The sequence below is a fragment of the Hyla sarda genome, chromosome 9 (assembly GCF_029499605.1).
Source record: "Hyla sarda isolate aHylSar1 chromosome 9, aHylSar1.hap1, whole genome shotgun sequence".
Lineage (NCBI taxonomy): Eukaryota > Metazoa > Chordata > Amphibia > Anura > Hylidae > Hyla > Hyla sarda.
In genome coordinates this window covers 184347077-184371964 of record NC_079197.1, presented here as the reverse complement: position 1 = coordinate 184371964, position 24888 = coordinate 184347077, and the positions used below count along the sequence as shown (strand labels likewise).

Sequence of the window (24888 nt, the reverse complement as noted above, 5' to 3'; positions counted from 1 at the left end):
AAAGGGAAGGAGCCTGGAGATTGGCTGTACGTATATCCTGTCCTAGCTGTATCTGGAGACTGCCCCCTATAGGTGATAAAGGGAAGGAGCCTGGAGATTGGCTGTACGTATATCCTGTCCTAGCTGTATCTGGAGACTGCCCCCTATAGGTGATAAAGGGAAGGAGCCTGGAGATTGGCTGTACGTATATCCTGTCCTAGCTGTATATGGAGACTGCCCCCTATAGGTGATAAAGGGAAGGAGCCTGGAGATTGGCTGTACGTATATCCTGTCCTAGCTGTATATGGAGACTGCCCCCTATAGGTGATAAAGGGAAGGAGCCTGGAGATTGGCTGTACGTATATCCTGTCCTAGCTGTATATGGAGACTGCCCCTATAGGTGATAAAGGGAAGGAGCCTGGAGATTGGTTGTACGTATATCCTGTCCTAGCTGTAGTTACAATTCCATACAGAGCAGCCGACGTATTTCAGGGCAGTCACTTAAGGACAACTCTCTATCGCGCCATTCATCTCCACGCGATTTTCTGGTATAATATGGATTTCTCCCGCAGCGCGAACACTTTTCTTATGAAGCTTTCACTTTGTGACTCAGTCGCCATCCATATCACTTTAATAGAACCTCTCATTTCTTATTTAGCTCTGTCAAACATGTATACAGCGGCAATTTATTTTAATAGGGAGAATGTAATATGTTTCCATACATACAGGGGCCGGTACCGAGGGGAATAAATGTAATGTAATGTAGCATGCCCAAAAAGGATCGCCGGCTGTAAATAATGGTGGCGCACAACTCCCACGGCTATTGTGAAAGCTCTAAAAAGCTCCAAAACACGCAGTAAAGCATATAAATAGTCTCCATATTTATGTAGCATTTTATATTCAGAGTAACAACGACTCTCAGAGAGACAAAGGACCCCTAAGATTTCATGGCCGTCTAAAATTCGGCAACTGTGAAAATATTAGACGTCCTGGAGAAGGGGCCCTCTTTAATTTTTATTGGTCCCTGGGCAAGCAATTTTTTGACCCCCCCCCCCGCCTTACCCACCGACACACACACACACTCACTACAGACACACACACACACACACTCACTACAGACATACACACACACACACACACTACCGACACACACACACACACACACACTCACTACAGACATACACACACACACAGACACACACACACACACGACACACACACACACACACACTACAGACACACACACACACACACTACAGACACACACACACACAGACACACACACACACTACAGACACACACAGACACACACACTCACTACAGACACACACACACACACACTCACTACAGACATACACTTACACACACACTACAGACACGACACACACACACACACAGACACACACACAGACACACACACACGACACACACTCACTACAGACATACACTTACACACACACTACAGACACGACACACACACTACAGACACACACACACTACAGACACAACACACACACACACACAGAGACACACACACAGACAGACACACACACACTACAGACACACACTCACTACAGACACACACACACAACACACACTACAGACACACACACACACACACACACAACACTCACTACAGACACACACTCACTACAGACACACACTCACTACAGACATACACACTCACTACAGACATACACACTCACTACAGACATACACTTACACACACACTACAGACACGACACACACACACACACACGACACACACTACAGACACACACACAGACACACACACACACACACAGACGACACACACACACACACACTACAGACACACACACACACACACACTACAGACACACACACACACAGACACACACACACACTACAGACACACACTCACTACAGACATACACACACACACACTACAGACACACACTCACTATAGACATACACACACACACACACTACAGACACACACACACACACACACACACACACACACTACAGACACACACACACACTACAGACACACACTACAGACACACACACACACTACAGACACACACAAACACACTACAGACACACACACACACACACACTACAGACACACACACACTACACACACACACACTTACAGACATACAAACTACAAACAGATAGACTTACAGTTATATTCACTGTTTTCTATTTGTATCACATGGTGCCTTTTGTTATTGCCATGGAGACGTTTCCAGTGTTTCCCCCGATTTCTTGCTCAGGTTGAGACACAGAGTGCAGCTCGTGGAAGCACGCAAGTCGCGCAAAACAGTTCTGTCCTGCTAGATTTGTGATGCTTTATCTGCTCCAATAAAGCTTTGTGACGGATGGTGAGTGCAGTCTATCTTTCATTCTTAGCATTGTTTCTGTCTGCCTGAGACTTTGCGCCACCGACATTCTGACCCAGAAGGATCGTCTATCTGTAGGATCCTGATCCATATAGTTCCTTTACTTCTAGTTTTGTATGTGCCGGACTATATTTCTCTCCTGTGGACACTTACAGACATACTCACCTGGTGATCCGTGGTTTCTTCTTTTCTGCAGTGGCCAGGACTGACGTGCGACATCGCTGACGTCCTCCTACGCGGGTCTGCGGAGGAACGTCACTTGCGCGATGTTCCCCATCAGTCCTGACCACAGGCTCACTGTTTTAAAGGCTGCGGCGCCACTCGAGAACAGCATGCCTCCCAACTTTTGCTGAAAGCATAGAGGGACAAGCCACTCCCCTAACCACACCCATTGCGATGCCCTAAACCCACCCTCAGTCACACCCCAACCCCACCCTCAGTCACACCCCAACCCCACCCTCAGTCACACCCCAACCCCACCCTCAGTCACACCCTAACCCCACCCTCAGTCACACCCTAACCCCACCCTCAATCACACCCTAACCCCACCCTCAATCACACCCGAACCCCACCCTCAGTCACACCCGAACCCCACCCTCAGTCACACCCGAACCCCACCCTCAATCACACCCTAACCCCACCCTCAGTCACACCCTAACCCCACCCTCAGTCACACCCTAACCACGCCTGACGCTGCAGAATGGGAATACGTCATTAACAGCAATAACATTGTCAGTCTGTCACCTAAGTTTAGGAGAATGTTCAATACTGACAGACTGACAAGAACCCCCATCATTACCACTACAGACCATATAAGTGATTACATACAGTTATATCAGGACAATAACCCCCATCATTACCACTACAGACCATATAAGAGATTACATACAGTTATATCAGGACAACAACCCCCATCATTACACTACAGACCATATAAGTGATTACATACAGTTATATCAGGACAACAACCCCCATCATTACACTACAGACCATATAAGAGATTACATACAGTTATATCAGGACAACAACCCCCATCATTACACTACAGACCATATAAGTGATAACATACAGTTATATCAGGACAATAACCTCCATCATTACACTACAGACCATATAAGAGATTACATACAGTTATATCAGGTGACAACAACCCCCATCATTACACTACAGACCATATAAGAGATTACATACAGTTATATCAGGGGACAACAACCCCCATCATTACCACTACAGACCATATAAGTGATTACATACAGTTATATCAGGACAATAACCTCCATCATTACCACTACAGACCATATAAGTGATTACATACAGTTATATCAGGACAACAACCCCCATCATTACCACTACAGACCATATAAGTGATTACATACAGTTATATCAGGGGACAACAACCCCCATCATTACACTACAGACCATATAAGAGATTACATACAGTTATATCAGGACAACAACCCCCATCATTACCACTACAGACCATATAAGTGATTACATACAGTTATATCAGGTGACTGACAACAACCCCCATCATTACCACTACAGACCATATAAGTGATTACATACAGTTATATCAGGACAATAACCCCCATCATTACCACTACAGACCATATAAGTGATTACATACAGTTATATCATGACAACAACCCCCATCATTACACTACAGACCATATAAGAGATTACATACAGTTATATCAGGGGACAACAACCCCCATCATTACACTACAGACCATATAAGAGATTACATACAGTTATATCAGGGGACAACAACCCCCATCATTACACTACAGACCATATAAGAGATTACATACAGTTATATCAGGTGACAACAACCCCCATCATTACACTACAGACCATATAAGAGATTATATACAGTTATATCAGGGGACAACAACCCCCATCATTACACTACAGACCATATAAGAGATTACATACAGTTATATCAGGACAACAACCCCCATCATTACACTACAGACCATATAAGAGATTACATACAGTTATATCAGGTGACTGACAACAACCCCCATCATTACACTACAGACCATATAAGAGATTATATACAGTTATATCAGGACAACAACCCCCATCATTACACTACAGACCATATAAGAGATTACATACAGTTATATCAGGTGACAACAACCCCCATCATTACACTATAGACCATATAAGAGATTACATACAGTTATATCAGGACAACAACCCCCATCATTACACTACAGACCATATAAGAGATTACATACAGTTATATCAGGACAATAACCTCCATCATTACCACTACAGACCATATAAGAGATTACATACAGTTATATCAGGTGACAACAACCCCCATCATTACACTACAGACCATATAAGAGATTACATACAGTTATATCAGGACAACAACCCCCATCATTATCACTACAGACCACATAAGTGATTACATACAGTTATATCGGGTGACTGACAACAACCCCCATCATTATCACTACAGACCACATAAGTGATTACATACAGTTATATCGGGTGACTGACAACAACCCCCATCATTATCACTACAGACCACATAAGTGATTACATACAGTTATATCAGGTGACGTCTTCTCTGATCGGGGTCGGTCACTTTCCTTTTTCTTCTCCAGCTCAGACGCCATGATGATTTCTTCCGGCAACTACTTCTCTCTGGAGAACATGGCGGCAAAAACACATTTTCAGCTCTGCATCTTTTTCAACAACTATAATGCCCCGAACTCTAATATCCCCCCCCCCCCCCCCCTTAGTTGTCAGAAAGTCCCATCCATTGCATAGTTAGGTCGCTGCAGTAAGTACACAGGTCCCTTCAGGTAGTTACCCCATCACATAGGTGCCCCGAGTAGGTAGGGCCCCCCAGAGAGAGTTGTCTCAGGTGGTAAATCCCTCAGATCGCTGTCCCCTGTATGAAAACTCTCATATGAAGGTAGTAGCTCGCCCCCTTATTAGTAGTTAGTCTCCATAATAGCTTGTAGGTAGTAGATAGCCTCCCATATTTCCTAGGCAGGAACATAGTAGATAGCCCCCCACATTAGGTACGCAGCAAATTCCCCCATACAAGGCAACAGTTTAACCCATAAGTAGCAGCAGCACCCCCCCTAGTAGGCAGCAGCAGAGTTTCCCCCCATAATAAGCAGCAGCAGAGTTTCCCTCATAGTAGCAGCCCCCCCCCCCCCCAGTAGGCAGCAGAAGTGTTTTCCCCCATAGTTGTCACGTAGGGCAGGAAAGGAGTGCACTCTGATCTCGCCCCTATCACCCCTATTCCTGCCTAGTTACGTACCTGCCCTAACCGACAGGTCCGTAACCACGAAGACGGTCCCTTCCTGAATACATGAGGGGAGTAGTTGTCAACCCAATAAAATACAAAGAAACTGTCAAAGTCTGGAACCAGTAGGATACAGGCAACGAACAAAAATAAAACTAAACACACACAAAGTCAGAGTCAGCAAACCGCGTCTAAGCCAGGAGAGGACAGAAGTACCAAATCACTATAACCAGAGGGAACACAAGTAGGAAGCCAGAAGTCAAGGATGCCGGGTAATACAGAAGATACCGGGGACACCCGCTAGACACTTAGGTCAGAAGACTGTTTCACAGGCGTTGGCTGGGAGCCATCTGCTGGGTTAAATAGTTAGGCCACAGGTGCTCAATTAGTCAGCTGACCAGCCAGACAGGAGGGTGTAACCCAGCAACCAAACAAACAAAGAACCTGTCAGAACTTATTAACCCTACAAGTTCTGACAATTGTATTAGAAACAAAACAATAAAAACAGAATAAAAGGAGTGTACAGACCACTTTTCTTTGACAATGCCGCAGATAGTAGCAGTATAATACTCCAAATGACTTACCTCACTGAGGGGAGCTCGGTCCTTATGCACTCACAGCCTTGTCCCACTGGTGGTCTCCAGCTGTTTATTTCCTCTTGCCGATATTCACAACCTCTCTGTTAGATTGAAGGTTCTTTAGTGTAAAAACCTTACACTCATGGTCACAACTGTCCAAAAGACCATTTATTGCACATGAGACAAATAAATATACATTAAAATATGACTATAAAATAATAAAGGACCCGAAGTGTTGCGGAGCTTCCTCCTTCCTCAGGGGTTGATTTTTTAATTAACGCGTTGGGTCCTTTATTGTTTTATAGTCACATTTTAATGCATATTTATTTGCCTCATGTGCAATAAATGGTCTTTTGGACAGTTGTGACCAGACCAGTCAGATCACACAGGACATCACAGCTGTGTATGGGGCCCCGCAGACTGGTCAGATCACAGAGGACATCACAGCTGTGTATAAGGCCCTGCAGACCGGTCAGATCACACAGGACATCACAGCTGTGTATGGGGCCCCGCAGACTGGTCAGATCACAGAGGACATCACAGCTGTGTATAAGGCCCTGCAGACCGATCAGATCACACAGGACATCACAGCTGTGTATGGGGCCCCGCAGACTGGTCAGATCACAGAGGACATCACAGCTGTGTATAAGGCCCTGCAGACCGGTCAGATCACATAGGACATCACAGCTGTGTATGGGGCCCTGCAGACCTGTCAGATCACACAGGACATCACAGCTGTGTATGGGGCCCTGCAGACCGGTCAGATCACACAGGACATCACAGCTGTATATGGGGCCCTGCAGACCGGTCAGATCACACAGGACATCACAGCTTTGTATAAGGCCCTGCAGACCGGTCAGATCACACAGGACATCACAGCTGTGTATGGGGCCCTGCAGACCGGTCAGATCACACAGGACATCACAGCTTTGTATAAGGCCCTGCAGACCGGTCAGATCACACAGGACATCACAGCTGTGTATGGGGCTCTGCAGACGGGTCAGATCACACAGGTCATCACAGCTGTGTATGGGGCCCTGCAGGCCAGTCAGATCACACAGGACATCACAGCTGTGTATGGGGCCCTGCAGACCGGTCAGATCACACAGGACATCACAGCTTTGTATAAGGCCCTGCAGACCGGTCAGATCACACAGGACATCACAGCTGTGTATGGGGCCCTGCAGACCGGTCAGATCACACAGGACATCACAGCTGTGTATGGGGCCCTGCAGACCAGTCAGATCACACAGGACATCACAGCTGTGAGGACTGTGAATTTATGGAACGGTCTACCTCAGGAACTGGTCACAGCAGGAACAATTAACAGCTTTAAAACAGGATTAGATACATTCCTGGAACAAAATAAGATTAATGCTTATGAAGAAATATAAAATCTCATCCCTTCCCCAATATCGCGCCACACCCCTACCCCTTAATTCCCTGGTTGAACTTGATGGACATATGTCTTTTTTCGACCGTACTAACTATGTAACCATGTAACTATGTAACCATGTAACTATGTAACTATGTAACTATGTATGGGGCCCTGCAGACCAGTCAGATCACACAGGACATCACAGCTTTGTATAAGGCCCTGCAGACCGGTCAGATCACACAGGACATCACAGCTGTGTATGGGGCCCTGCAGACCGGTCAGATCACACAGGACATCACAGCTTTGTATAAGGCCCTGCAGACTGGTCAGATCACACAGGACATCACAGCTGTGTATGGGGCTCTGCAGACGGGTCAGATCACACAGGACATCACAGCTGTGTATGGGGCCCCGCAGAACGATCAGATCACACAGGTCATCACAGCTGTGTATGGGGCCCTGCAGACCGGTCAGATCACACAGGACATCACAGCTGTGTATGGGGCCCCGCAGACCGGTCAGATCACACAGGACATCACAGCTGTGTATGGCACCCTGCAGACCGTGCAGTTAAATTAACAATATATTCTTATAGTTCTGATATTTACGCACGCGGCAATAACACATATGTTTATATTTATTTTATTTAAATAGTTTTTTTAAATGGGAAAAGGATGGTGATTCAAACTTTTATTAGGGAAGGGGTTAAATATCACATTTATTAACAATTTTTTTTACCCTTTTTTTTTTACAATGTTATAAGCACCATAGGGAACTATAACATGCATTACATTGATTGCCCACACTGATCAATGCAATGTCATAGCATAGCATTGATCAGTGTCATCGGCGCTCCACTGCTTCTGCCTGGATCTCAGGCACTGAGCAGTGAATCGACGATAGGACAACAAGGAGGCAGGCAAGGACCCTCCTCGTGTCCATACAGCTGATCTAGACACTGCAGTTTCACCGCAGTGGTCCCAATCAATCCGACTGAGCTGTTGGGAACGGTTTACTTTCGTTTTAGACGCAGCAATCAACTTTGATCACCGCGTCTGAAGGGTTAATAACGGGCATCACCACAATCAGTGATGTCCGGTATAAGTCATGGGTCCTGGCTATCATTAGCCACAGGGACCGACCTGATATGACGGGGGGGGGGGGGTAATCGCGTGACACTGCGTTATATTGCGGGAGTCTGCGCAGGACGTAAATATATGTCCTGCGACATTAAGGGGTTAACATGTCTATAGATCCAGTGATTTCCCTAATTTTCCCCTAGAAGACCACTTTTTAACCCCTTCCGGCCCCATACGTCCTAGCGATTTCCTGCTCTGCCAGATGCGCTTCAGATCGCCGATGGGACCCAGCTGTCATTCACAGCCGCACGGGATCGCGCCAGTCTTGGCAGCATTTGCCCCATAGATGCCGTGATCAGTCCTGATGGGATCGTGGGATTCCGTTGGTTGTCATGGCAGCAGGAGGCCAGCTGATGGCCTCCTGCCTGCCTAGTACGGCAGCCTGTGAGGTCCAGCCATAGGCTGGATCGCACAGGCTGAATGTCAGTGTACACTGACAGTTATACTGTGCTGCAGTACAGATGTATAGTGACGTATTACAGTAATACAGATGTACTGCAACAAAATATAACAGGTAAAAGGTAAAAAATGAAAAAGTTTTAAATAAATTAATAAAGTGTAAAAAAAATTAATCTATCTAGATATATAAAACTCAATGTGTGTGTGTATGTGTGTGTATGTGTTTGTGTGTATGTATGTGTGTGTGTATGTATATATGTATGTGTTTGTGTGTATGTATATATGTGTTTGTGTGTATGTATGTATGTGTGTATGTATGTGTGTATGTATGTATGTATGTGTTTGTGTGTATGTATGTATGTGTGTATGTATGTATGTGTGTATGTATGTGTGTATGTATGTATGTATGTGTTTGTGTGTATGTATGTATGTGTGTATGTATGTGTGTGTATGTATGTATGTATGTGTGCATGTATGTATATATGTATGTGTGTGTGTATGTGTGTGTATGTGTTTGTGTGTGTATGTATGTGTATGTGTGTATGTATGTATGTATGTGTGTATGTATGTATGTATATATGTGTGTATGTATGTATGTATGTATGTATGTATGTATGTGTGTATGTTCCAGCATCACGCTCAAACGGCAAAAGATATTAACATGAAACTTGTTCACATGTTTCTTATATGTCAACAACAAACATAGGATAGGTGATTTAACCCTTACTCACCCCCATTTGCCAGGGGCGGGGTTTTTGTTTAAAGTCCCATGCAAATCAATGGAAAATAACTTCCGTACGGCTGGAGATATTTTTCAATAATACCTGGTCACATATTACTTATGTGTCAAAAAAAAAAAGATATGATAGTTAAATTAACCCTTACCTACAACCTTATATAAAAGAGGGGTTTTTGTTTCAAGTCCCATGCAAGTATATGGGACTTCCAGTACCTTACTCCACAAGCTCCGCTCTGCATCTCCTGGTGAATGTGACAGTCCGGCTTGCAAACCACACCTCATCTCACAAAGAGAGGATGGGATATGGGGTCGAGATATAGGGATGGGATATGAGGTTGGGCTATGAGGACAGGCTATGAGGATGGATATAAGGTCGAGATAGGAGGTTGGGATAGGAGGTCGGGATAGGAGGTCGGGATAGGAGGTCGAGATAGGAGGTTGGGATAGGAGGTCGGGATAGGAGGTCGGGATAGGAGGTCGAGATATGAGGACGGGATACGAGGAAGGGATATGGGGATGGGATATGACAGCAATATATAAGGACGGGATATGAAGTCAAAAGCTTCCTCCTTTGTTTATTTTCCTCCATTACAAAGGATTAGGAAGGAAAAACCGGGCAACGCCGGGTACTCAGCTAGTAAATAAATAAATATCCCTTTCCCAATAAAGGGAATATATCACCCCCCCAAAAACAAACACCCAAACCTATATATAATAGGTATTGCCACATCCATAATTACTTAAATAATAATAAATTGATAATTGTATTTATCCAGCACGGTAAACGTTTAAAAAAAAAAAAAAATGCTAATTTTGGTCCAAAACATAGAATAAAAAAAAGATCAAAAGGTAGCATGAATCACAGAAATGGTACCAATAAAAAGAACAGCTTGTCCAGCAAAAAAATAAGCCCTCACACAATGGCATTGGATGAAAAATAAAAAAGTTATGGCTGTCAGAACATGACAACACAAAAAAGGGGAATAAAGGATTTTGTTGAGAAAAGGGAAAAATAACATAAAAAGCTATATAAATTGGGTATTGCCACAATCTTACCAACCCACAGAATAAAAATTACATTATTTTTTACCATACAGTTTACCATTAAAAAAAATGAAATTTTCCAATTTTCCACAATATTTTGGAGTTTTTCACAAAAAATGCCACATGAATCAACAAAGATTCACCAAAAGCTTTTGTAATTGCGCACTGGCCCCTGTTTTTTTACTTATCACGCACAGGTAGATTAGTGTTAGGTCCCGCGCCATTTGAGAAACCTTGGCGTTGGTGTGCGGGCTCTGGTATGTCCTTCATATAAGGATACGCTGGCGAATGTCTCAATTTGATATCAGTTTTGAGGGTTAGGTAATGTCATTGTTACATCCACCACAGTAGTGCACCCATATTTGTAGTTGTTGTGTTTTTGTACTAAGTAAAAGCATGTCAGAGGTATGAGCACTTAAAGAGACACTGAACAGATTAGAAAAATTGGTCATTAACCCCTTCAGGACCAAGCCCATTTTGGCCTTAAGGACCAGAGCGTTTTTTGCACATCTGACCACTGTCACTTTAAACATTAATAACTCTGGAATGCTTTTAGTTATCATTCTGATTCTGAGATTGTTTTTTCGTGACATATTCTACTTTAACATGGTGGTAAATTTTTGTGGTAACTTGCATCCTTTCCTTGTGAAAAATCCTAAAATTTGATGAAAAATTTGAAAATTTTGCATTTTTCTAACTTTGAAGCTCTCTGCTTGGAAGGAAAATGTATATTACAAATAAAAAAATTTTTATTCACATATACAATATGTCTACTTTATGTCTGCATCATAAAAGTGACGAGTTTTTACTTTTGGAAGACACCAGAGGGCTTCAAAGTTCAGCAGCAATTTTCCAATTTTTCACAAAATTTTCAAACTCACTATTTTTCAGGGACCAGTTCAGGTTTGAAATGGATTTGAAGGGTCTTCATATTAGAAATACCCCACAAAAGACCCCATTATAAAAACTGCACCCCCCAAAGTATTCAAAATGACATTCAGTCATCATTTTAACCCTTTAGGTGTTTCACAGGAATAGAAGCAAAGTGAAGGAGAAAATTCACAATCTTCATTTTTTACACTCGCATGTTCTTGTAGACCCAATTTTTAAATTTTTACAAGGGGTAAAAGGAGAAAATGTATACTTATATTTGTAGCCCAATTTCTCTCGAGTAAGCACATACCTCATATGTCTATGTAAAGTGTTCGGCGGGCGCAGTAGAGGGCTCAGAAGGGAAAGAGCGATAAGGGGATTTTGGAGAGTACGTTTTTCTGAAATGGTTTTTGGGGGGCATGTTGCATTTAGGAAGCCCTTATGGTGCCAGAACAGCAAAAAACCCTCACATGGCATACCATTTTGGAAACTAGACCCCTTGAGGTACGTAACAAGGAATAAAGTGAGCCTTAATACCCCACAGGTGTTTCACGACTTTTGCATATGTAAAAAAAAAATTTTTTTTTTCACTAAAATGTGTGTTTCCCCCCAAATTTCACATTTTTCCAAGGGTCAATAGCAGGAAATACCCCCCAATATTTGTAACCCCTTCTCTTCTGAGTATGGAGGTACCCCATAAGTTGACCTGAAGTGCACTATGGGTGAACTACAATGCTCAGAAGAGAAGGAGTCATATTTGGCTTTTTGAGAGCAAATTTTGCTCGGGGGGCATGTCGCATTTAGGAAGCCCCTATGGTGCCAGAACAGCAAAAAATACCCACATGGCATACCATTTTGGAAACTAGACCCCTTGAGGAATGTAATAAGGAATAAAGTGAGCCTTATTACCCCACAGGTGTTTCATGACTTTTGCATATGTAAAAAAAAAAAAAAAATTTCCACTAAAATGTGTGTTTCCCCCCTAATTTCACCTTTTTGCAAGGGTTAATAGCAGAAAATCCCCCCCAAAATTTGTAACCCCATCTCTTCTGAGTATGGAGGTACCCCATAAGTTGACCTGAAGTGCACTATGGGCGAACTACAATGCTCAGAAGAGAAGGAGTCATATTTGGCTTTTTGAGAGCAAATTTTGCTCGGGGGACATGTCGCATTTAGGAAGCCCCTAAGGTGCCAGAACAGCAAAAAAAAAAACACATGGAATACCATTTTGGAAACTAGACCCCTTGAGGAACGTAACAAGGGGTACAGTGAGCATTTGCCCCCCACTGGTGTCTGACAGATCTTTGGAACAGTGGGCTGTACAAGTTTTCATTTTCATGGACCACTGTTCCAAAGATCCGTCAGACACCTGTGGGGGGTAAATTCTCACTGCACCCCTCATTACATTCCGTGAGGGGTGTCGTTTCCGAAATGGGGTCACATGTGGTTTTTTTTTTTTTTTGCGTTTGTCAAAACCGCTGTAACGATCAGCCACCCCTGTGCAAATCACCTCAAATGTACATGGCGCGCTCTCCCTTCTGGGCCTTGTTGTGCGCCCCCAGAGCACTTTGCTCTCACATATGGGGTATCTCTGTAGTCGGGAGAAATTGCGTTACAAATTTTGGGGGGCTTTTTTCCCTTTTACCTCTTGTGAAAATGTAAAGTATAGGGCAACATCAGTATGTTAGTGTAAAAAATAAAAAATTTTTACACTAACATTCTGGTGTAGACCCCAACATTTCCTTTTCATGAAGGGTTAAAGAAGAAAAAGCCCCCCAAACCTTGTAACGCAATTTCTCCCGAGTACGGCGATACCCCATATGTCGCCCTAAACTGTTGCCCTGAAATACGACAGGGCTCCAAAGTGAGAGCCCCATGTGCATTTGAGGCCTAAATTAGGGATTTGCATAGGGGTGGACATAGGGGTATTCTACGCCAGTGATTCCCAAACAGGGTGCCTCCAGCTGTTGCAAAACTCCCAGCATGCCTGGACAGTCAACGGCTGTCCGACAATACTGGGAGTTGTTGTTTTTCAACAGCTGGAGGCTCTGCTTTGGAAACAGTAGTGTACCGGACGTTCTTATTGGGGGAGGGGGGCTGTGTAGGGGTATGTGTATATGTAGTGTTTTTAACTTTTTATTTTATTTTGTGTTAGTGTAGTGTAGTGTTTTTAGGGTACAGTCACATGGGCGGGGGATTACAGCGAGTTTCCCAGCGCAAAATTTGCTGCATCTCAAGATGCGAGAAACCCACTGTAAAAGCCTTGCCCATATGAATGTACCCTGTACATCAGCTGTTGCAAAACCACAACTCCCAGCATGCATGGTCTGTTAGTGCATGCTGGGAGTCATAGTTTTGCAACAGCTGGAGGCACACAGGTTAGGGAACACTGAGTTAGAAACAGACAATGTTTCCCAACCAGTGTGTCTCCAGTTGTTGCAAAACTACAACTCCCAGCATGCCCAGACAGCTGAAGGGCATGCTGGGTGTTGTAGTTCGGCAACATCTGAAGGGCCAGATGTTGCTGAACTAAAACTCCCAGCATGCCTGGACAGTCAGTGCATACTGGGAGTTGTAGTTTTGCAACAGCTGGAAGAGCACAGATTGGAGACCATTATACAATGGTCTCCAAACGGGGGCCCTCCAGATGTTGCAAAACTACAACTCCCAGCATGCATGGTCTTTTAGTGCATGCTGGGAGTTATAGTTTTGCAACAGCTGGAGGCACACAGGTTAGGAAACACTGAGTTAGAAACAATGTTTCCCAACCAGTGTGTCTCCAGCTGTTGCAAAACTACAACTCCCAGCATGCCCAGACAGCTGAAGGGCATGCTGGGAGTTGTAGTTCGGCAACATCTGAAGGGCCAGATGTTGCTGAACTAAAACTCCCAGCATGCCTGGACAGTCAGTGCATGCTGGGAGTTGTAGTTTTGCAACAGCTGGAAGAGCACAGATTGGAGACCATTATACAATGGTCTCCAAACTGAGGCCCTCCAGATGTTGCAAAACTACAACTCCCAGCATGCCCAGACAGCCAAAGGCTGTCTAGGCATGCTGGGAGTTGTAGTTTTCAGACTCCTAGAAGCAGCAGTGAAGATCTTCACTGCTGCCTCTGAGGACCACATACTTACCCGTCGCTGCTCGTCCACGTGGCCGGTCCCGCGCTGCTCCTCGGTCCCGCCGCTGGATCAGGTAAGTCCGCCGGTCCCCACGTGTTCCCCCCGAATGCCGCAGGTCCCCGCGAGCCCCTGCAGCCTTCGTCCCCCGTTCTGCCCGACTTCCAGGGGCGGGCAGTGCGGGGGATCTGAACTTTCACCCCAGATCACTGTGATTGGTCCACAGGGACCAATCACAGTGATCGCTGACCAGGACCATCAATTGATGGTCCTGGGGGTGAAGCAGAAGTTGTCCCCTGCTGGAAACAGCGGGACTTCTGCCAGTTAACCCGTGCGATGCTGCGCATCGCCGGGTTAACTGCATGTCATTTATAAACGCCGGGATGCGCGAACGCACTGCACAACCCGGCGTTTATATATGACATTCTGCGGGAAGGGGTTAAGGTAAAAACAGGCGGCATCCTTAAATGGGCACTCTCATTAAAACTAATTTTTGCTATTGCTCTCCTTATGGTAAATAAAAAATATTTCTAATATATCGTATTTATCGGGGTATACCACGCACCGGCCTATAACACGCACCCTCATTTTACCAAGGATATTTGGGTAAAAAAAGTTTTTTACCCAAATATCCATGGTAAAATGAGGGTGTGTGTGTGCGCGTGTATACCCCAATACATCCCCAGGAAAGGCAGGGGGAGAGAGGCCGTCGCTGCCCGCTTCTCTCCCTCTGCCATTCCTGGGGTCTAGAGCCCTGCTGCCGGCCCTTCTCTCCCCCTGACTATCGGTGCCGGTGCCCCATTGCCGGCGCCGATAGCCAGGGGGAGAGAAGCGGCGCCGACAGCCAGGGGAAGAGAAGGGGCAGCGGCACCCATTGCCGGCTCCGCGGCCCCGTTGCCTCCCCCCCATCCCCGGTTGCATAATTACCTGTTGCCGGGGTCGGGTCCGCGCTGCTTCAGGCCTCCGGCGTGCGTCCCCTGCGTCGTTGCTATGCACTGCACGGCGCGGCACACTGATGTCATGCGCCGTGCAGCGCATAGCAACGACGCAGGGGACGCACACTGGCTGTCTCCGCATCTGCAAAGCCGCTGCAGTTCATTGATTTAAAGCGCCCGCTTTAAATCACTGAACTGCAGCGGCTTATCGGCGTATAACACGCACATAGACTTTAGGCTAAAAATTTTAGCCTAAAAAGTGCGTGTTATACGCCGATAAATACGGTACTTTGTTTAAAATATGAAGTTTTCTATGTTTTATTTGTGCTTAAAAAAGCTCAAGAGCACATTTTCCCCCATCTCATACACAGACTTAGGACCGAAGCCCAAACACAGGAAGTGCAGCCTGGAGTGCTGAGGGGGGTGTGTCCAACCAACAGCATATGGCAGTTATGTGTGAGAGGAGCTATGATTGGATGAGGTCTCATCCAATCATAGCTCCTCTCACACATAACTGCCATATGCTGTTGGTTGGACACACCCCCCTCAGCACTCCAGGCTGCACTTCCTGTGTTTGGGCTTCGGTCCTAAGTCTGTGTATGAGATGGGGGAAAATGTGCTCTTGAGCTTTTTTAACCCCTTAATGACCAAGCCCATTTTCACATTAAGGACCAGGCCAATTTTATTTTTGTGTTTTCATTTTTTCCTCCTCGCCTTCTAAAATCCATAACTCTTTTATATTTCCATATAAAGACCCATATAAGGGCTTGTTTTTTGCGTGACCAATTGTACTTTGTAAAGAAACCTATAAGTATACCATAAAATGTTCGGCGAACCCAAAAAAAAAATTTAGGGAGTAAATTTTAATGAAAACCAAAATTTTTGCACATTTTGGAGGGTTTGTTTTCCCACTGTACACTTTACGGTAAAAATGACATATGTTCTTTATTCTGTGGGTCAATACAATTAAAATGATACCCATGGATTGATACTTTTATATTTTTGTACCACTTAAAAAAAAAAAAATCAGTAATCTAAAATCGCCCTATTTTGACCACCTATAACTTTTTAATTTTTCCGTATATAGGGCGGTATGAGGGCTCATTTTTTGCGCCGTCATCTGTACTTTTTTTAGATACCACATTTGCATATGTAAAACTTTTAGATCATTTTTTATGGGATCATTAACATTATATTTTGATAGTTCGGACATTTTTGCATGTGGCGATACCAAATATGTTTATCCAAAAAAAAAAATATTTTTTTGGGGGGTAAAATGGGAAAAACGGACAATTTTCATTTGTATTGGGGAGGGGATTTTTCACTTTTTTTTTACTTTTTATTTTTACATTTTTCAACTTTTTTTTTTTTACACTTTTTATGTCCCCATAGGGGACTATCTATAGCAATCCTTTGATTGCTAATACTGTGCAGTGCTATGTATAGGACACAGCACTGCTCAGTATTATCGGTGATCTTCTAGTATTGTCTGCTCGATCTCAGACCAGAGCAGAAGACCCGGGAGACGGCCGGAGCTAGGTAAGGGGACCTCCGGCTGTCATGCTGGATGATCGGATCCCCGCGGTAGCGCTGCGGGCGATCCGATCATCCAATCAAAATGCCGCAGATGCTGTGATCTGTATTGATCACAGAATCGGAGGGGTTAATGGCGGACATCCGCGCGATCGCAGATGTCGGCCATTACGGGCAGGTCCCCGGCTGCTGCTAGCAGCCGGAACCTGCCGTGTATGACGCGAGCACCCTTCTGATGCTCGCGGTCATACACAGGACGTAAATGTACGTCCTGGTGTGGGAAGTCTCGCCAAACCAGGACATACATTTACATCCGTGGTCGTTAAGGGGTTAAGCACAAATAAAACAAAGAAAACTTTAAAACAAAGTATATTAGAAATATTTTTTATTTACCATAAGGAGTGAAATAGGAAAACATTGTTTTAATGAGAGTTACCCTTTAAGGGGTTTAAGACGTTTTGCAGGTGCTCTGGCCATCCCTTCTAGGTTGCGGTATTGTTTTTTATTGATTTTGTTCATGTGTTTTTGTACCATCTTACAGATGACTGTGTGGATGCACATTTTTGTGGTGATGGCTCCATATCACAGGCCTGTATATAGACCTGTAGGGAAATACTCCTAATCTAGATAGGTCTTGTGCCCTCTGTAGGAAGAGGTGGGGATAACTTCTATATGGGCTTCATAGTGTAGAGTGGATGATCAGGGACATCTTGTCCAGTGGGTGCACCAATGATCCTTATATCTGATGGTATCGAGCGGCAGTCAACAGAGATAGGGGCAGCTCGGGATTTACAATGAAAAGCCCTAATTAATAGTGGTGGAATGTGCATTTTATGTCTAAATTATACTTTTGTCCATATTATCTACCTATCTCCTATCTATCTATCTATGTATCTATCTCATAACTATCTATCATCTATCTCATATCTATCTATCTATCCATCTATCCATCATCTATATCATATCTATCTATCTATCTATCTATCTATCTATCTCATATCTATCTATCTATCTCATATCTATCTATCTATCTCATATCTATCTATCTCATATCTATCTATCTATCTATCTATCTATCTATCTCATATCTATCTCATCTCATATCTATCTATCTCATATCTATCTATCTCATATCTCATATCTATCTATCTATCCATCTATCTCATATCTATCTATCTATCTCATATCTCATATCTAGTACAGTTATGGGATCATGTACCAGAAGGGGATTTGGAACGTTTTCTTAACAAACAAAAAGACTTTCTCACAAAATTAAGCAAGGAAGTTAAAAGGAACAAGTGGGCACGTGACACCAATGATTATTTAACTGGAAAAGTCTATCGTTGGGGAGCACAGACCTCTGTCCCAAAGCGATCAACCACCAATTATAAAAAAGGACACCAGGAATGATCCTCCCAAGAAAAATGTAACTGCTGACTCGAGTTCCTCTATTGATAAAATTCATTTTTTTTAGGAGCAACCGATCCACCATCCGAAAACCCACCCGGAGAGGAGGCCGCCGGCACAAGTGACCCAATCCGCACTCGCCAACAGATAATCAACAACAAGGGGACACAGCAGAAAATCAACTTCACGAAGAAAGGAGCAGCGAAAAAGCTGTGGTAAATATCTACCCCTATACATTGTCTCATGAACAGTTGCAATTGTTGTCCAAGGGACTGAATTTTTGTATAAGTAATACCACAGACTGGTTCCAGCTTGAGTTGGATATACAACAATTCATTAGAAAATTGAAGCTCAAAGTTTGGTTTGATAGTAAATCAGAGTGTATAGCATCTACCGAGCATACTGATTCTTCACAGCTTACTTTGTCCAGTGTTGATCTAAGAGTGCCTAGTGATTTTACACCCCCCACAGCCATACCACTCATTGAAGCATACCACACTCTGGTCCACAAGGACATAGATAAATTAAAACAGACATCTGTTACCTTGACACACCCAAATATGGCACAATCTCAGATGCTGGCTCTCGAGGGACTGATCCATGACCACAACCTTATTATTAAACCTGCTGACAAGGGGGGCGCGGTTGTGGTCATGGATCGGTCCAAGTATGTCGCTGAAGCGATGCGCCAGCTATCTGACATTGAAACATACAGGAAGTTACAGACAGATCCTAAGTGGGAATATGGTCGTGAGATTGTTCATAATTTTGAGATCAAGTGCGTTTTTGAGAATATTTTTTGATTTTCTTCTTGTGAGGCACCCGGTCACTACGGTCATATATCTTCTGCCGAATATACACAAATGTCTACATGATCCACCCGGAAGACCCATAGTCTCTGGGTGTGACTCATTGACAAGCCACATATCAATTTTTGTTGACAGAATACTTAGGCCATATGTCTACGGGGCTAAGTCATATTTGAAAGACACGGGTGACTTTTTAAATAAAATCAAGGACATTGAGGTTCCCCCCAACACAATTTTGGTTTCTCTTGACATCACAAGCCTGTACACCTCCATCCCGCATGATGGGGGCGTACAGGCTGTCAAATCATACATTTCCCCTGACTTTACCACAGAACAGACTGATTATTTGATACAATTGGTGACAGTGGTGTTGACTAAAAATTATTTTGTCTTCAATGAGGTGTTCTATAATCAAATCACTGGAACAGCTATGGGGACAAACATGGCGCCCTCCTATGCGAATTTGTATGTCGCATACCAGGAGGAATCATTCATCTTTGTATCTCCCCACTTTGGCGTAGTGCTAAAGTGGTGGAGATACATTGATGATATTTTTATGATCTGGACCGGTACATCAGAACAACTGACTGACTTTTTTTGAGTTTCTGAATTCTATGACCACCAATATACGTTTCACCATCACATCTTCTAGTGACAGTATACAATTTTTGGATACCAGGGTGTACAATCATTTAGAGACTGATTTATTTGTCAAGCAAACAGATTGCAACTCCATGCTGCGATTCAATAGTAACATCCTCGCAGCATGGTTAAAGCCTTACCTGTGAGTCAGATGGTTAGGGCCAAACGCATTATCAGCTCGGACGAGTGGGTACTGCCAGCACTGCAAAACATGATGGAAAATTTCAGACATAGAGGTTATCCAAAGAAATTGGTGACGCAAGCAAAAGACAAGGTTTTAACCCTTGAAAGACAAACACTACTACAACCGAGAGAAAAGGGTAGGGATGACAGGCGACTTGCATTCATATCCATCTTTTCAGACAGATCTATCAACATATCAAATATCATGAAGAAACATTGGCATATTTTGAGCACAGGGATGAGTCACATACCAGAGTTTAATAATCTTCCTATTATGTCATATAAGAGATCTCCTAATTTACGAGACCGCCTAGTGAAGGCGGATGTCAGTGTCCAGAAGTCAACACAAGGATTTTTATCAACTGTGAATAAGGGTTCCTTTCCTTGCCGAGTTTGTATAAACTGTTCTTATATGAACAAGAGTAACGAATTTGTACATCCAATTACAAAAAAAACGATTCCCTATCAAGTTCTACCTTACGTGCAACACTGATTTTATTGTATATGTACTCCAATGTCCATATCATTTATTATATGTTGGGGAGACTATCAATGATGCAAAAACACGGATAAATCAGCACCGCTACACTATCCGTAAAGGCCATGCTGATTTGCCCGTCCCTAAAAATTTTCTAGACAAGGGGCACAGTGAAAAGGATTTAAAATTTACGATTGTTGACCACGTACCACCATTAAAACGTGGTGGTAATCGTATTGCCAAACTGAAACGCAAGGAATTATGGTGGATTTACCACCTCAATACCTTGAAGCCACGAGGGCTCAATGTGGATTTTAAGATATCACATGAAATCTGTAAAGTATAAGACTCCGGTATAGCGTCATTTATGTGTAGGAATTGTTCTAACCAACAAGGGTTTTTAAAAAAAAATATATCTTTTATATAGAGATGGGCCAGGTGATGGAAGAACACTCCGCATAACTTGACCGTAAGGAATCCATGTGGACTTACTCTTCTCCAGTCTAGTGTTGGACATAATCTGTGGAGCGTTGCACCCGTATCAACAGATGCCCTCTGCCACAAAAAAAACACTTCTTCGGAAATAAGGTTAGCACCAAAGCCATTCTCGGTGTGTTGCCTATGGTAACGACAGAGATGGACGTTTTTTTGGACTCTGGAGGGGTCTCCGGTAACCCGTAAGCCCCCCTGACCAGCTGTGCAATATACCTTGCAAGAAGAATGCTGTGGGGATAAGCATTGAGAAAAGGGCACTGCTTTCCCACTTCTAAGATGGCGCCATGACCCTCTAGGTACGCAGAGCGCATGCGCTGAGGAGAGCGTCTCTGCTCCACAGTAACGGCCATCACATGACTTGTCATCTGACTACACAGAGCGTAACGTCACTTCCGGTCCCCGGAAGCATCCTAGCGTCCACGCTGAACAGCTAATGGATTCCGAAACGATCTACGGCTAGTGTCCCGCCTCCCTCCGCCCACCTCATTACACGTCATGCACCATGCACCTGAGATTGTATATGGTATGCGCTGTAATTTTTATATATTTATTGCATGCATTGACGATCAGAGAATATGCCAGGGTTCATATGTATGCATCTTTAGCACTGATGTATGTCGTAGTTCACATATATGTCTTTTTATGCACTTTTCTACAATGTTTATATCTAATTGGTTAATTGATCACAAGGTCCTGCGTGACCATAAAAAGCCAGAAGCTGTAACACTAGTTACTTGATAATGGAGTGTCACCCGAAACGTTGCCTTTTTGCACATTCAAGATGAATAAATAATTCACCTTTTTTCACCATTTGAGGGCCACTGCATCTTCTTTGGAATATCTCATATCTATCTATCTATCTATCTATCTATCTCATATCTATCTATCTATCTATCTATCATCTATCTATCTCATATCTATCTATCTATCTATCTATCATCTATCTATCTCATATCTATCTATCTATCATCTATCTATTTCATATCTATCTATCTCATATCTATCTATCCATCTATCTCATATCTATCTATCTATTTCATAACTATCTATCTATCTATCTATATATCCATCTATCTATCTATCTATCTATCTCATATCTATCTACCTCATATCTATCTATCTATTTATCTATCTCATATCTATCTCATATCTATCTATCTATCTATCTCATATCTATCTATCTCATATCTATCAATCTATCTATCTCTTGATGAGGGCTCTTTAGGAGAAGAAATAATAGCTTTGTTTGAAGATTGATGAATTAATCACTTGTCTTGTGTAGTTCTGTGGTCTTTTCTGTTGACTTAATTTAAGTGATGTTTATACTTAAAATGAGCAAAGTAAAACCCGTCCCCCCCCCAAGAATCCGGACGTTATTGGGGAGACAATAAGCCATCGCACGATGCTTTCAGGTTCCTTCCCTGGAAATGTTAATCAGACTTTAAAGCTGACAGAAGTGATAATTTTCGGTGGAATCTTATCCGGTGTCACCACTGATGAGTGGATGAGACTGAGCAGTTCTCTCTCCAGGCGTTGACTCATTTCAGAAACTTCTCCACAATAAAATATTTTTACATTAATTGAGTACAACAGAACATCACAGATGATAATGTCTACAGAAGAAATGGCAATATTGGAATCCTCGGGTGTGCGCCGGTTTAAAATGTTTTTTTTTTTTTTTAGTAGAAAAAGGTTTTGCAGACCCCGGGGTCCTGTTTAACCTACAGGAAAAATTTGTATTCTGCGAGTTTTCCTGCCACTGGAATCAAGGCTTGTAAAATAAAGCCAATTAATACATTAACACGTTACCTGGAGGGATCTCGTCTTATCAGGAATATCTTGTGTAGTCAGGTCAGGTTCTTCTTCCTAGAGATAGTGGAGAAAACTTCAAAGCCTATAGATGCCTATCTGCGCAGCGTAATACCCCATCAGGTGGCACCTCGGGCTCCTCAGAAACACAGGAAAGTCTGCAAAGAAACTTATTGCTGCAACATTAAAACTTCAATCGGCCTTTATAGCAAAAATCACTTTACAAACATAAGTGTACAGATAGAAATATATGGAGCCTGAAAAGTCAGGGGACTATCAGAGCCAGACTGAGTTGGGGCACCTACTTACCAGGGGGCAATGCCTACCTATATATATCTAAGAGGGGGCCTACATGCCTAACTACTAGGGGGGACATACCTACCATGGAACTTACCTATTCAATGGGGGGGGGGGGGGTTCAACCTGTCTAATTACTAGAGGGGACCTACCTACCATGGACCTTACTTATTTACTGGGTGTTTAACCTGTCTAACTACTAGGGGGGGACCTACCTACCATGGAACTTACCTATTTACTGGGGGTTCAACCTGTCAACCTGTAGGTAGGGGGACATACCTACCATGGACATTACCTTTTAACAAGGGGGTTCTACCTGCCTAACAACCAAGGGACCTACCTACCATGGACCTTAACTATTTACTGAGGGGTTCTACCTGTCTTACTACTAGAGGAACTTACCTATCATGGACCTTACCTATTTACTGAGGGGTTCTACCTACCTTACTACTAGAGGAACCTACCTATCATGGATCTTACCTATTTACTGGGGGGTTTGCCTACCTATTTGGGGGGGGGGGACTTAAGTACCCACTTTATGGGGGATTTACTTATCAGGGGCTCTAAGTACCTAATGGGGCCCATATCTATCTATTGGTGGAACTGTCTAATTAATGAGGGGGAACTTTTTTACCTACTTAATGGGGGATGGGGATTTTCTTACCTACTAGGGGCTTGCCTACCCAACGAAGAACCTCATTACCTCCCACTTTTGTGATTTTTTGCAGTATAAGTAATAATAATATAATGTTCTGCTCAGGCACAAGATGTTTTAAGCCGCCTGAACCACTATAGTAAATCTGGTGCAACTTTAGACTGTTTGGTCTAAGTTTACACTGTCTAATTATTATACAGGATCGACAAACTTTCGAACATTTCCAGGTTCAGCTCAGGTGAACCTGGCAATGTTGGGGCTGAGCTGTGCTTGCAGCTGATAGTAGCCAGTACAGCTGTGCTTAGAAAGAAAGGCATCAATCAGTGATGCTGTGCAGTGCTAGTTAACTCCTTGGGGGTGTTGTACACAGTATACAGCCATCTTTATATATAAAGTGAAGAGAGTGATACTTACTATCTCATTGCTGGTCTAGGCCTCTTCTTATGTAGTTCTCACCCTCTTCTGACATCATCACTAGAGGCAGGGTTACACAAGAAGAGGCCCAGATCTGTGGCAAGGTGGTAAGTATCACTCTCTTATTTGTATATATTATAAAGCCATATAGATTAGGCAAGCCGAACTTTCGGAAAGTGCTCGGTTCGTGGTGCTTGTTAATTCTAGTTGAAAATCTATTTTGTGCTAGTTAATTCTAGTTGAGTAGACCCAAATTCACACCAAGAACTAGTCTTCTTAAAGGGATACTCCACCCTTAGACATCTTATCCCCTATCCAAAGGATA

The 24888-nt window shown here is 43.4% G+C and overlaps 1 long non-coding RNA gene across 2 annotated transcripts; it reads left to right on the top strand.

The window, feature by feature from the left end:
* The first annotated feature begins 309 nt into the window (after window positions 1-309).
* Window positions 310-22137, top strand: LOC130291332 (uncharacterized). 2 transcript variants are annotated; one of them, XR_008847893.1, is made up of 3 exons: window positions 310-334; window positions 18849-18996; window positions 21321-22137. It is a non-coding gene; the product is annotated as an uncharacterized LOC130291332 (long non-coding RNA). The 2 variants fall into 2 exon arrangements; XR_008847892.1 differs by lacking the exon at window positions 310-334 and adding an exon at window positions 2260-2348.
* Window positions 22138-24888: the final 2751 nt, after the last annotated feature.